Genomic DNA, 15,672 nt, shown 5'->3' on the forward strand with positions numbered 1-15,672 from the left:
TGTATCGTGAGCCAAGATTTGGGTAGAGGAGCAAATTGGTACATGTGAACCAAGCAAAACAACATATTAGTTAGGACTAATAAATGATTTTGTGTCATATGTTCAACATTCACTCCTGGTTGCTATTTCCTTCAACACATCTGGTTTTCCTTTCAAGAATCCATTTCAGGTAAACTGCAGAAATTTTGTTGATCCAGATTGCAGCAACGGCTTGGCAAGGACAAACAAGGAATATTTGTGGAGATCACAAGTGGAAAATGGTAGAAGAAAGGTTGGTGAGTGATGTATTCTGAAGCACACCCTCTTTATATCTGAGGGCTTTCCTGAGTACAAGGGGGGGGTGGTGTTGTGTGTGTGTGTGGAAGGGGGATTTTTACTGGGGGGCTATTCACATCGTTTGGCTTAACCATATCATGGCTGTATACGTACAGTTTGTTCATGGTCCCAAGTGTTAAATATGACCAGCATGGACGTGATGATAGAGGATTAGTAACAAAAGGTTGTAATAATTATCATACATGTTCGGGTTACTCTCCCAATGGACATCTTGGATATATGCACAGGTAAGACAGGCAATGCATACATTCAGCAGAGATGAGCACGATCCCTGATGTAGTGCATGCATGGATTCATGATGTGATGAAGCATACAGATGCAGAATCCAGGCAAATGTGGGTGTCATTAAAAGCCGCAGGGGCAGCCATGCATGTGCCATGACCATGCATCTAAAATATTACCCTCAATCCAAGCTTATATGGATGTCAGTCAAAGCTGCATGGGAAGCCATGCATGTGCCATGACCATGCATCCAAAATATTACCCAGCATGCAGCATAGAAATGGTATGCATGAGAAAATAATAGTCAACCAGCATGACATGCCTACCTGCCGAAATACAATATTCATTGTTCAGGTATTACAGAAGACCATTGTAACATGCTGCTGCATGTGTTGTCCTTATCCATGCATAATATGCCGTGGCATAAGGACAGCCACCTACCTAGTCTGACAGGAGACATAGCCACCACCATGTATCAAAGACTATGCAATTCTGCAACCATCCTTAGAACACAGCCACAATAATTTTTGTAGCCATTCATGAGTGAATGATGGCACAATATAGACGCTATCAATCAGAAATGAACGTGGAGGGCACCCAGGCATTATTATAATAGTGTGCCTGATATGAGGAATGTAAAGGACAATCAACACACGAGCAAAACAGAAAGGGGACGATGGATACTGCAGTCATTACTACAGAAAATACGAGGAGTTACAACAGCCAGCACAGCCAAGATGGCCCTAATCCTTCTGAGCCTGTATAACCATTGAAAACAATATGATGGGTTCAGGGATCAGACGCATAACTACACAATGATGATAGAGTGGGGAAAGGAGAGTAGGCCAGAAGCCATGGCCAAAAGAAGAGATAGCCCAGAAATATAAGCTTCGACAAACAAGACTACTATGGAGATAGTAGCCTGTTACTTTCAGGCATGACCATGAGAGGGAAGGTCATGAGGATGACAAAGTGAGGCGGTGGATCATGGACCACATAGCCATCACTCAGTAAAAACATAAGAGTGGCACAAGGGGTTCGCGTGTAAATATAGGCATGGAGTTTCAAAAAGGAGAGAAGGAGGGTTCAAAAAAATGAAAATTTAAACAACCTTGCGTTGCAGATTCAAAGACTCCTCTTCAACGGCAGTCTCCTAGTTCCAGGCGACACCTCATCATCCATGCGTCTGCAAACTCAGAGGCCTTTTCTGCAATCTCCCTACTCAAGGGCATCCTTCGAGCTACAATACCCTTGTATCGAATTCACTTCCTTATTTCATTTCATTTCATTCATCTGAGTTTCTGGTCTTTTCTCCATTAGTATTTGCCGTCCACACTCTGTGTTTCTCCCTATAAACCCTACTCTCTCTCTGGTTGCTCTGTCATTTCTTGACATGGTATTAGAGCCAAAGGTGCTCATTGAGCCACAGAGATGCTCTACATCAATGAAGGCAAAGACAAGTTGCAAGTTCAACATCTACATCTAATTTCCTTGCCATTTCCACTGTCACTAAAAGATATCCTTCTTCTCCCTCCCTCACACCCTCCCTTTTAAAGGTTGTCACTTTGCTATCATGGCATCTCCGTCAACAGATTGCTTGTATATTGAGCGCTCCTACTGCATCAAGAACGGTCAAATCCCCCCCCCCCCCCCCCAAGATTGTCGACATTGACCTTTGCTCCCTAACCCACCGAAGTATATGTGTCTTTCCCCAGGCACTCCTTGTGCCACCTCTCCTTTCTAGGCCACAAAGATTGTTCCATATCGGCTCTCAACTTACTATGCTCAAGGCACTAAGCCGCATCCGACCTCACGAGCAGACAAAGACTTTAAGATCTCCCGAGGCAAAAAGTCCTCCTCGAGACCACCACATTGCGCAGAGGTTTCCCCTACTCATTTTCAGGTCCAATGGTTCCCACGGCCCACATCTCCTCCACAATCCTCTCCATTGAGAGACCACAACTATTCCCCACCCTTGCCTTACTGTGAGCCTTCTCCTTCTACCCCACCCTCTTCAAGCAGACACCTCTGGGTACTCTCTGGCTTCTCCTCCTTCCAAGCCCCAAATACCTTCTTCGGCATGACCAGTGGTACTTCCTTCATCATAAGATACCTCAAAGTCCATGATCCATGAGTTGGAGTCCCTATCTCTCTCAGCAAGGGATCTAGAGGGGGATATGTTTCCTTTGCCCTCAGAGGAGGCATCTCTTTTTTCTTCGACTTCGGAGAGGGCTCCTACTCCTCCAGTTTCAATAGGGGACCCTAATACTCTTGAAGTTCCTCACCCACCATCATTTACTTTCAAGGAGTGGATTTCTTTTGAGTAGTCCTTTCCTCTACTCCTACCCAATCTTTAAAAGATCTATCTTCGATTAGGGCCCTTCGAATTTCACCTTCGAATTCCTTCCAACATGGTGTACGGAGCTAGTGGCTTCTCACTCGAGGTTGTGTTTCCAGTTCTACTGCTCATTTGGTCTCTTGACTATCTTCACAGGTCTCCTTTCAGGTGGCATTCTCAGATTACATGGTGGATCTTATTCTATTCAACTAACTCCTCTTTTGTGCTCCTTTTTTGGCCTAAGAGGGGATATTGAGAAACCACATCATTCCATACAATTTCCCTCTTTATTCTCATTTTTTGTTTCAGTTTCCAACCCCAAAAAGGCTTTCTAGGGTCTTCTGAGAGTGGTGGAGCACTGTACGAGAGACTTCAGTGGGCGAGACTGTTTGTGCCTATATATACGGCACTTTCCATTCATTCTTCACCACACACACTTCTTTTCATCAGACCTCCTCTCTCCTCTCCTTCCACCATCTCCATCCGTCGTGCTACCAGGCATCAATCATCTCCTTTCCAAATCTGCATTTATGGTAGCAATGGCTTTCTCCTCGGTTGGCAACATCCCTACATAGTGGGCGACAACACTTCTCCACCTGTCGTTGGCTTTTGACAGTTAGCAACAACTTCCCCTCTAGGCCGATTGATCAATTTGCATTTGACTATCTGGTTGGCTCCTTCATCACCTAGCAACAAATTACCAAACCTTGCACCTTGTGTTTGGCAATCAAGAGGCTTCATCCATTTGCATTTGTTGCATCTAGGATCTCCTTCACTGCTGGGGCGACCTTCTCCTTCACCAGGTGTCAATATCAGAGGTTGCTACATTTGTGTTTTCAGCTTCTAACTCCACCTCCAGCATCACTCTGTTACAGGTAGCGTCAATCTTCAGACCTATGTTTGCAGATTTAGAGACTCCTCATCCTCCGACGGCAGTCTCCTTGCCCCAAACATCACTACTCATCATTCCTATGTTGAGAATTCAAAGGCTCCTCTTCGACCGGAGTTTCCTTGCTCCACGCGACACCTCATCATCCCTGCAATTGCAAACTCAAAGGCTTCTTTGGTAGTCTCCCTGCTCAAGGGTATCCTTCGTGCTACAACATCCTTATATCAAATTCACTTTATTATTTCATTTCATTTCATTCATTTGAGTTTCTCTTTTTTTCTCCACTCAATGCTTCTTGTACATACTCACTGTTTCTCCCTGCAAACCCTACTATCTCCCTAGTTGCTCAATCATTTCTTGACATTACATTCGAGGACCGTAAGCTCACAAATGCCCAAACATGTTATACCACCAAGAGAAGGAATTGTTGGCAGTCATCCATGCACTTAAAGTATAGCAGCATTATTTGTATAGCGCCCGGTTTGTTATTTGGATGGACCACCATTCATTGAAATAGCTATGTGATCAGCTCTATCTCTATGGCCACAAGGCAAGATGAGCAAGGCTTATGCAAGAGTCAAACTTCGAAATTCCCTATAGGAAAGGCGCAACTAATATGATTGTTGATGCTCTCGGCCAAATTCCTAAAGTCAATGCCTTATCCTTCTTCGAAATTTCGACCAGTTTCTATCTTTCTCTCAAAGGGCGTTGCCAAAAGAATCTTCACTTTGGTAAGATCTAGCAACTAGTTCAAGAGGGACCTAGCAGCTTAGGAATCTTAGGCGGTTCAAATGCCAGTAGTCTAGGTACTAACAAAAGATAGCGGTAAAATATTCCATTCATAATGGATTTCCTTTGAAACAAGTCAAACTATGTATGTCTGAAACCAATCTTCCTTCTTGAGCACTTAATTACAGCAATCAACAAATAAACATAAATTGAAATTCCTAATTCCCTGACAATTACACAAAATTTAGGTGCTGAATTCAGTGTATGATGCCTTCTCCTATTGGCACGGGTCGCGAGGTGGCTATCAAACTGTAATTTCAATAAAAGTCTAGGGTTTATAGAGCAGAAATCCTCCTGCTGTCCACTAAATATGACTGAGATCTCCTCCAAATGGCTCAGAAATGGTAAGATCTTTTGAGAAATTACTGGAGAATGTGAGAGAAAGCCAAGATGAGAGAAAAATCTGATTTTCTTCACGAGAAAACCATAAAAATCTACATGCTACCTGCTCCAGCTTGCATTTAATGCAGTTACCTATTGCTAGCACCTCCAAAATATTGTCATCTAATCAACAATGCTGTTGCCAGCCCTTGGAAGATGTTTTCTTGCTGTCCCCTCCCTACTGAGGCCCCTAGATGGCTGTCTTCTGCAGCCAATTGTTGTCCTTTGATCATAAAATGGACTAGCAGCTCTCTCTCTGTCTCTTCTAGGCTATAAACTAACTGAATGGCTGAGACCCAATCCCCCGAAAACTTTTTCTCAATTTGCATGGGCATTTTTGCCAAGTGGAAACCTTGTAGATCCATTTTTCAACATTATCATGTCATTTGATTAATTTTCAGAATTAAATCATCTTGAAAAATCATTTCAGCCCTTCTAACCCTCCCCAAAATTTAATGTGCCCATTCATAATTAAAGCCATTTGCAACCTACAGTGGTCCCCAATCTCTATTAACCCTTAAGCTAGCATTAATTACTTAATTAATGCTAGACCTTGGTGTCACCACTACTAACACTTATTGGCCAAACAATTGTCCTCGGGTCAAAAATGACACCAACTAACCACCAAATCTCAGCTAGCATAACTTTCACAACTTTTGTCTTTGCTACCCAATGCACCCTCGGGGTCCTTGGCCTATAACCATGAAATAACTGCCATGTGCATCATATATGCTAAATAACTTTAAACGTTTGATTAATAACTAAATCAAATGTTATCAGCAAGATAAAAGCATCTCAAAATTTCCCGTTTCCATGATAGTGTCCGATGATTAGGGTATTCGTAAGAAAATTCTATATGAGTCTCACGATGCGCAAAGCATTGGTGGATAATCTGGCATGCACCAGACTTTGGCTTTGGTCACTCATTATTCCTATTGATCACATATTAAGACTATAGTTGAGTCTTATGTATGTGAGTGCATAGAGTATCAACTTAACAACGTTGAATGGCACATACAAGAAAAGATGTTGCATCCTTTACAAATCCCTAATAAGAAATGGAGTAGCATTTCTATAGATTTCATGGTAGGATTGTCCCGTATGAATCGAGGTCATGACGCAATCTAGATTCTGTCAGAGAGAGAACCAGGGAGAAAGAAAGAGGAGAGAGAAGACTGCAGAAGAGAGAGAAAGACTGCAGGAAGAGAGAGAAGAAAAGTGACGAGGAGAGAGAAAGACTAGATTTAGAGAGAGAAAGACAGGAAAGAAGGGGAAGCCATAGAAGCTGTGAGCAAGAAGGAAGAGAAAGTCTGTAATTGTATTAATGTATCAAAAAGATGTGTAAAATTACATATCCTCTCCTTTTATACCAATGTCAGTGTGACATGGCATAATATCAATATTATTTACACTAATTCCTTATTCTCAGCTTCTTACAATCCATCCCCACTCAAAATGAAGTTTTTGTCCTCAAAAACAAATATCGGACTTATTGGTATAGCCAAGTAGGGGCTGCAGAGTACTACTCTGTACAGCATTACAAGTGGTAAAAGAAAAGATTACCTAATATTCAATAGTAGTACTAATCTATACAGAGGGTCAAAATCAGCCTATAGCCACCCGGATCAAAAGGGAAAGTTGTATCGTTGCCATGCATTGGATCAACTTTCATAAGATCAAAGTCAAATACAGCTGGAAGCATGATCATCATGATGGTACTCACTAACTTTTCCATAAGTCTCTCAAGCATCACCATGCTCTGTATAACTGAAGTATATGAGGCTGAAGTCACCATTGCATGATAATCATCCAAATCCACATGCTGTCCATGATCTGCCTTCTTGAACTGAGCTTCTTGTTGTGGACTCATACCAAAATGGTCTTCAACAAGATCTTCTCCATCCTTTGCATCATAATAGTCAAATACCAAGAATATTTTGGCAATCTTTGCCCTGCATGTGGCTTGGTGATTACAAGATAGTGGCTTAGCACATCGATAGCATAAGCCCGCAGCATGCAGTTCCCGTATCGTATCACTAGTAAGGTGTCTAACGCGTTTAGCCTTAGATAGCAATTTACACACGCTCATCACCATTGGTCAGCTCTATAATAGTTTTGACCTGCTGCTCATAGTCATCTTGCTGCTCATGTACAACAGATGGCTGTCCATGCTCATCATGTACAACAGATGGCTGTCCATGCTCATCACCATAATGCTCATGCTGTCCATACTGCATATGGTGATAATAGCCCTGCTGCGCATCAGAGGGACAGTTTGGTTGAGCATATGCATTTGCTTCCACTGATGTTTGCTGCTCGCATACATAAGCATGCTGCCTTTGATCATTGATCCCACAGCATTGGTCATGATCACTTGCTTGCTGTTGATCAAAGCTAGAAGTGTACTGATAAGCATAACCATTTCTATCACATCCATAAGAACTAGGCTGGTCAACCAAGAGAGCTTCACAAGTATAATCATAACTATTTTGTTGAAGAGATGGATGCTCATAAGCATAAGCATGTTGACCATAATAGCCATTCTGCTGCCAAGGTTCAATGGAATGATACTCTGCATTATATATTCCAAATCATGACAGAAGTCAACTATAGCCATATCACTTCATATCCATCACAAGCATGCATTTACCACTTGTCATTCCTGGAAAGCATTGCATTCAGAATAGTTTCAATTTGCGGCCAACAATCTTGTGCTATCCGTAGACCTGAGAAAAAGATATGTATCCGTAAACCTGGAGCATTGCACAAAAATAGGAAGGGACTCCCACTCCACACTGAATTTGGTCCTTTAATCACATAGAAACAGTGGCATGGTTGCAAAGGCTGAAACAGGGCCACTACAATGCTACAGCTCCTTAAACCCACCAAATCCATTCGATCAGACCCATACAACCAACTATGATGAATCAGGAGAAGTATCCAGTTGCTTCTGTAACAGAAAATCTGCCTCTCAGCTCAATGTTATTCTCTAGCTGAGGTTGATCAGCACCAATCCTCCATATCAAGGGGCAGGTGCCTCATTCACTTGTAAAGAATAGCACTAGATTGTTGAAGCTGCAAGTTCTACCAATGATACAGAGGTATATGTCACAAGAGTTTTAAGACACCCAGAAGCCATCTACATAGGACATAAGTAAACCTCATGTCTACTTAAGTGGTCTTATTTATGAAGGAAAGACCTCAAAAATATTGCTGTTGAATTGAAAGACATAATAGACTTCACTGCTGCTTATTTGGCACCCTCCTAAGGGAAGACGAGCTATACCCAAAACAGGGTCAGCAGCTCATACCCCATTCTTCATGTGAGACATTTAGGCTTCTCTGGTCCTCTCAGAACCAAACTACTGGATTCCGATCCTCGCATAATCCGGAGCCGCCTCACAGTATTAACAAACATACTCCAAGGAACATCTCCAACCAACATCCAGTCACCGTCTTTATCTTCATATGTGAGAACATACTCAGAGTTGTTCCTTAATCGAAAATGCTTGCCATCATTACTGATGCTTTCCCTTCCTCAGATGGTGGTTGGTTCATGGATGTTTTCCATGTTACAAATCAACTTGGACACAAACTTACAGATGAAAGTTTAATTGAGTATATGCAACAAGCTTTGGGAGCAAAAAAAACAGTTGCAAGTTCAGAGGTAAGAACATGTTTGGGACGTACTGTGGGTGTTCAATCAATTGCTGAACACACATCCATAGAGTTGACTGGCACTAATCGACCAGGACTGTTGTCAGATATCTCTGCTGTTCTCACAAGCCTCAAGTGCAATGTTCTTGCTGCTGAGGTTTGGACTCACAATGCAAGGGTAGCATGTGTAGTGTATGTAACTGAAGAAGTTACTGGATCTCAAGAGCCATTGTCCCTGCAACAGTTGTAGCAACAGCCAAGACTCAATGTTTTTCCAAATTTGGAATTAGATATCAGAAAGTCCACTTAGCTCTTCTGAAATATCCAACTTGCTTCCAACATCTGGGGTAAATGATTTGTAATGCTTGAAAAACTCAGTATAACTGTCCTTATGACATCAACTGCTCCAGGTGCACAAAGTATAAGAAATACATCTCTTCATTTTATCGATGTAAAGTGTGTTACATCTCCCATTCTTTGACCATTTCTGAGTTGTTGATGAGACTCCTAATGCCTTTAGATGCCTAGGTCAGATGGTGATTGGCTCAACACTTGTTGTTTCCACAAGAGAGCTAAAACATGTTGATCAGAATTCTACAGGTTCTACAGGTTCAGTGATCTGAAGTGTAGTCAAGCTGTACAGACATCATTATAATCATCTTCATGATCTTCATCATCATCAGTTGATTGCACTTAATATGAACAACTTGTTTGCTGATCTCTTGGGTATTAGATAGCTCAAAGTGACATTCTCTGTAGCCTTCAAGCATATCAATATCCTAGGCCTCATCAGACTGAGGATCTAGGGCAGCATTTGTTCTTGTAACCCCCCTTTTTTTTTTCCTGTGTGTGATGTGAGCCAACAACTACTGTTAGCTTCTCAACTCAACCTCTATTGGGATGGACTTGGTAACATCTGCACACCTACTCCTCTTCCTCAACCTCCTCTGAGGTCAACACCAGCCTCTGTATCTGTTTTGATAGAATAGATTGTTCCCCACCATCTTTCAGTCATCTCCATTGATCAAGTAAGATCTAGCACTGGTTCTGCAAGGCATAGCTCTAAGCTTTAGAGAGACTGCTGAATCTGTAGATGCTCAGATGCACGACGTGGAGTTTGACCAACATGCTTATCCAATAACAAAATCTGAAGATCTTGAGCAATTACTGGAAGAGCCTGGTGTTGATGATGCTGGTGATTGTGAAATACATGAGCAGTCAGACCATCCAAAGACCAGTAACATGCCAGAGGAAAAACTGGAGAAGAAGGTTATTTCTTTAAGTCATAAACTTGAAGGTTGGGAGTGTCATCCAGAGGAATCTAAAGGAAATGAATGTTTCGACTGTGGGACATGAGACCAGAATAATTTTCAAGGTAGTCATATACATGAAGCTCAATCCCAGAAGCACATCTAAGAATCCACGGTTGCGAGATTGGCTGGAGATGGAGAAGGCTTGGTATGCATCCAAGTTGGAGCAGAGGCACTGGTAGGAGATTGATGCTTTTGAAAGGTAGATGAAATAGATTCCATAAGCAAGTGCAGTTGCGATGGTCTCATACATCAATCGCAACGAGCAGAGGCCTGCAATAGCTGCAATATCCAAGACGGCCCTCCTCTGAATCTCATGAAGAATACTGGTATTCCGATCACACAATCAGCCACATTAGTTTGAAGGTTCTTCTCGGCAATGCTCTTGTGATTGGCCAAGATCATGCCAAGAATTTGTGTGGGGGTTCTGGTTTCATTAAGGTATCATACATGGATGAGGGGGACGCCATCTGGACCTTCACCTTCAAGAAGCTGCCGAATGTGATACGTTTCCTCCTCTGTGTTTGCTGCTGGAAGTACATTGAGGGGGACGCCATCTGGACCTTCAAGAAGCTGTCGAATGTTTCCTCTTCTAAGGACCATGTCAGGTCTACTGAGTTGGCATCTGTTACAGCTCTTAGCAAAGTGTTGGAAGAGCTAGATGAGTTGAAAGTTAGGCAGACAAATGCTGCAGAAAATGAGTCTTCTCTTTCTTCAGAAATACAGGCAGCCAAAACAGAGTTGGAAAGAACTCAACTGGAACTTGAGAGTATGCATTCAAAAGAACAGATGGCGTGTACAACTCTAGCCTCCTTACAGGAAGAGCTATGCAAAGTTAGAGAGCTGCTGATATCAGCCAAATCAGGTGAGATAGCAGCTAGAGAGGCCAAGGAGACCCTGCCAACATCCATAAAACAATTAGCAGCAGAGGCAGATCAAGCCAAGGATGCTGCAGAAGCATCCAGAGAATCAGTGCGGAGAGCAAGACTTGAATCTGAGCAATTTAAGGCTGCCACCAGCACTGCATTGAGTAGACTACAAGCAGCTTTAAAAGAGTCTGAAGCAGCTCGTGCATCAGAAGCAATGGCCCTTGCTGAAATCAAAGCCCTTACTGAGTCTGAAACAAAAACAGCCGTTTTAGAGTCAGAACCAGAGGGGGACATACAGGTGTGACTGTTTCACTTGAAGAGTATGCCTCACTGAAGCAGACAGTACAAGAAGCAGTCGGATGTTTCCTCTTCTAAGGCTCCATTACCCTCTGAAAAGCCACGATGAAGCCTCACAAAATCTGCTTGTATGTGGCCCATAAAATCTGCCTATATGTGATCCAAACCATGCTATTGAAGAGGAAGGAATCAATAGTTCCTCACGATTATCCTCTCTGGCCTCCCATGGCTACCTGAGAGCTCAAGGAGCTCTTAAAATCCTCATTATACTTCAGCATAAATTGCAGGCGCAGAATGCGGCAGTTTGTAAGAAGCTTGGGCGGGAGAGAAAGTCCGTTAACAAAGGTAAACCCTACCTCCCAAAAGTAACCCAACCAAACTCATTCCCAAACCACAATTACCTGCATTTATTCCATCTCCCTTCATTTGTCACGAGCTGTCAAATTCTTGGTAGGAACCTGCCATTGTCCACTGGATACTCTCATGGTCCACCATCTTTAGCACGGTTTGATGCAGTCACCATAGTTCTAATCATGATTTTCCCTGTGCTAGTTACCCCAACTAACTAGGCACAAACAAACATGGTTCCAAACCAGGCCAAACATATTGTAACCAAATTTTTCATGACTGTGACCTCCGCAGCAAGATCTTAAATCATGAAAATGATGTGTTGCACAAGGATCAAAGACATAAGCTCTGATACCACTTGTCAGAGAGAGAACCAGGGAGAAAGAAAGAGGAGAGAGAAAACTGCAGAAGAGAGAGAAACACTGCAGGAAGAGAGAGAAGAAGAGTGATGAGGAGAGAGAAAGACTAGATTTAGAGAGAGAAAGACAGGAAAGAAGGGGAAGCCATAGAAGCTGTGAGCAAGAAGGGAGAGAAAGTCTGTAATTATATTAATGTGTCAAAAAAATGTGTAAAATTACATATCCTCTCCTTTTATACCAATGTCAGTGTGACATGGCATAATATCAATATTATTTACACTAATTCCTTATTCTCAGCTTCTTACAATAGGAAGAGAGAGAAGAAGAGTGACGAGGAGAGAGAAAAACTAGATTTAGAGGGAGAAAGATAGGAAAGAAGGGGAAGTCATAGAAGCTGTGAGCAAGAAGGGAGAGAAAGTCTGTAATTGTATTAATGTGTCAAAAAGATGTGTAAAATTACATATCCTCTTCTTTTATACCAATGTCAGTGTGACATGGCATAATATCAATATTATTTACACTAATTCCTTATTCTCAGCTTCTTACAGATTCGACTCCCGCCTGCGCCCAGTTCGCGTTCTACTCTCGCCCAGTCCTGGCCTGCGTCCTGCTCCCGCCTGCATCCTGCCCCCAGCCACCTTCTTTCTCTTCCTTCTTCTTCTTTCTTCTCTTCCTTCTCCTCCCTCTCTTCCTTCTTCTTCTTTCTCTTCTTTCTCCTCCCACCTCCAACCTCTTCCTTCTCTTCCTTCTTCTTCTTTCTCTTCTTTCTCTTTCTTCTCTTCCTTCTCTTCTTCCTTCTACCTTCTCTTCACTTCTCCCTTCTCTTCTTCCTTCTTCCTTGAACCTTCTTCCTTCTCTTCCTTCTTCTCCTCTTCTCTTGAGTCTTCCTTCTAAGTTATTTTCCAAGTTCCAAGTTCTCCTCTTTTCTTCTTCTTCTCCCTTCTCTCCCTTTCCCTTCTCTCTCGACGCTTGAGTGAGTCTTGACTCTTGAGCCTTCTCTCTTCTCTCGAGCCTTCAATTTTCAGCTTGAAATCATAAATGGCTTCATCTTCCCGCCCCGCTCGTCGGGTTAGTGGTCGAGGAAAAAGGTCTGATGATTGGTCATGGTGGGAAGAAGTAAATGCTGACCGCCCTTTGAGTGGTGGAGGATCTCGACCATGGACTTGCAAGCTTTGCCCATACAAGCGAATTAGTGGAGCAAACAAGGTAATCCATTGAGCCGAGCATTTGTATTTCAAATTTTTATTGATTTTAATTTTTCAAAGTTACTTAAATATTAGAATATGGACTACCAATTGCCACTCGTTCCATTTTAATATTTATGCATAATCAGGTCCGAGCACATCTCCTACATGAGCCAAATTCAAAGGTGCAGTTTTGTCTGAATGTGACCTTGGAGAAGCAAAGGGAGCTTCGTGACCGTGTAGCAGGTCAACAAGCTTATCTTGCATCTAGACCACGACGTGTTGCAGTTAACCCTACAACTTTTGTGACACCATCCCCATCAGATGTATCTAGAGCAAGGTCAGTATCAAGAAGTGCTACCTCCACACCTACTGCAGGCATTGCATTGGCCATGGCATCAACAATGCCACATGTTGCACGTAGATGAAGCACACTTGATGCTAGTTGGGATCCCAAGAATAAAGAAGAGGTGGATACATCAGTGGCACGCTTTTTTTATCATGACCACATTCAATTTCGTGCAGCCAGGTCAGAGTATTTTAAATTGATGTGCAAGAAGATTGATGAGTATGGCCCTTCGTATGTACCTCCATCATCAGAGACCTTACGCACCACTTTGCTCGACAAGGAAAAGTGCCTTGTTGAGCAAGCAGCAGTGACTAGAAAGAGCATGTGGGCTTAAAATGGAGTTTCCTTGATTGTTGATGGTTGGAGTGATACACACAAGCGATCCATTCATGGTATGGTTGCTTATTCTCGTGGGAAAATGTATTTCATATCTTCACATGATGCATCGGGGACACGAAAGTCAGCAGATGTACTTGCAGCAGAGTGGGTTACAAGTGTTGAGCTTATTGTCCCAGAGCATGTTGTGGGATTTGTTGCAAATGGAGAGTCCACAAATAGGACAGCAGGTATTATTCAAGGATATTATCCGCATATCACAGTTTCATATTGTATGGCTCATTGCTTGAACAACCTACTAAAGGATATTGGTAACCTGTCATGGATTGCACCTGTCATACAGCAAGGACCTCAAATGGTTAGCTTTGTTTTGAATCACCGGTTTCTTCGCCATCACTTCTCTTTGCGGTCGAAGAAGACACTTTTAAAATACTCTGATACCAAATTTGCCTTTAACTTCTTGATGCTAGGCAGGTTAAGAGAATACAGTGGTGCCTTGAGGCAGTTATTTCTTAGTGATGAGTTTACCTCATCAACATTGGCAGATACTCCTACAGGTATCTTATGCTTGGAGAAAGCAAATAACTCCACTTTTTGAGATGATGTAAAGCGGATAGATGCTATGGTATCACCCATTGTACATTTATTGAGGGTTATGGATGCTATGCAACCTTGCATTGGCAAGGTATATGAGGCTATGGATAGGCTGAATGAAAAGTTGCAAGAGTTGGCACCAAATGATGAGGAGTATGAGGAAATACACCATTTAGTTGTGACGAGGTGGAACTCCTATAGCTCACCCATGCATGCAGCTGCATTTGTTGTGGATCCTGAGTTCCAAGGCAAGGGTCAGGAGAATGACACTGAGGTTATGGATGCATGGAGACTTATATTGTCTCGTCTAGTGTCTGATCATGGCACTAGATGAAAGATCAGAGATCAGCTTTCATGTTATAGGACCTTTCGGGGTTCTTTTGGTTGTGGGGATGCACAGGAGGATCGCTGTAAGATTGGGACAGCTTTGTGGTGGAGGACTATGGTTCGGATGGTCCTGAGTTGCAGCAACTAGCCATCTGTATTTTAAGTCAGTCAGTTAGCTCCTCTTGTTTGGAGCAATTGTGGAGTACATGCGCTCACATTGCTTCAAAGAAGAGGAACCGTCTTGGTGTGGAGAGGGCAAACGATCTAGTATTCGTTAGTGCTAATTTGAGGATGTTAAGTAACAGTATGACAACAAAGCCTGATCCATTCACAGAGTGGGAGATGCAGCAAGAAGAGAAGACACATGTTGATGTTGAGGGAGATGCAGCAATTCATGGTACACATGATGATGAGACCGGCAGTTCAGGAGTGGCTAGAGCAGCCTCATATCATGATCATGATCTTTGATTTAGCTTACTTATCACGAGTCTCATGATACATGACACATTTACATTATATATGATATTATGATCATTGATGACAGTGTGACACTTGGGTTGTTGACAGTTGTGTCATGCCAATATTATATTTGTACTTGAGTCTTGCAGTCTTGCAATTGCCCTTTTGGCTATTTTGGCATGCCGCATTTTGCTTCAATCTAGAGATTAGACTTTATATTTGTAGTCTTTTTTGGGGCAATGAGCATGTTCTTTCAAAGATTAGACTTCAATTTCATATTTGTAATCTTTTAAGTTTTTTGGCAATGGTACCATAGGCATGTTCTTTTAGCTTAGACTTTAAAGTTTAGTTCATTGTTCATTGTTTTATCATTTTTTGCATATGTATTATGGATTTTATTATTTATAATTGAATAGCTTACCTCTTGAGCCTTGTACGTTGCAATTCAATTTCTAATGAGTAGTTTTAGAATAATGCATGATATCTTAAAGTTAAAACTTAAAATGATTTGTCCTTGTGGATTATATACCTTGGTTTTAAGTTTTAACACTCCAAAGTCCACATGGATTATGAGTGAAATATTAAATTTTTTTCATGAATTTTGATTTTTTAAATGCCATTCCCGTTC

At 42.1% G+C, this 15,672-nt stretch overlaps 1 protein-coding gene and 1 pseudogene across 1 annotated transcript in view; one reads left to right on the top strand and one right to left on the bottom strand.

The window, feature by feature from the left end:
* Nucleotides 1-15,672, bottom strand: part of LOC148035659 (putative serine protease EDA2) — a 185,661-nt gene that overhangs the window by 53,356 nt on the left and 116,633 nt on the right. The window lies entirely within an intron of this gene.
* Nucleotides 14,287-15,053, top strand: LOC148035660 (uncharacterized; annotated as a pseudogene).

This window comes from Lygodium microphyllum, chromosome 5 (assembly GCF_053477565.2).
Source record: "Lygodium microphyllum isolate KBCC chromosome 5, Lygodium_microphyllum_v1.1.10, whole genome shotgun sequence".
In the NCBI taxonomy this organism is placed as follows: Eukaryota; Viridiplantae; Streptophyta; class Polypodiopsida; order Schizaeales; family Lygodiaceae; genus Lygodium; species Lygodium microphyllum.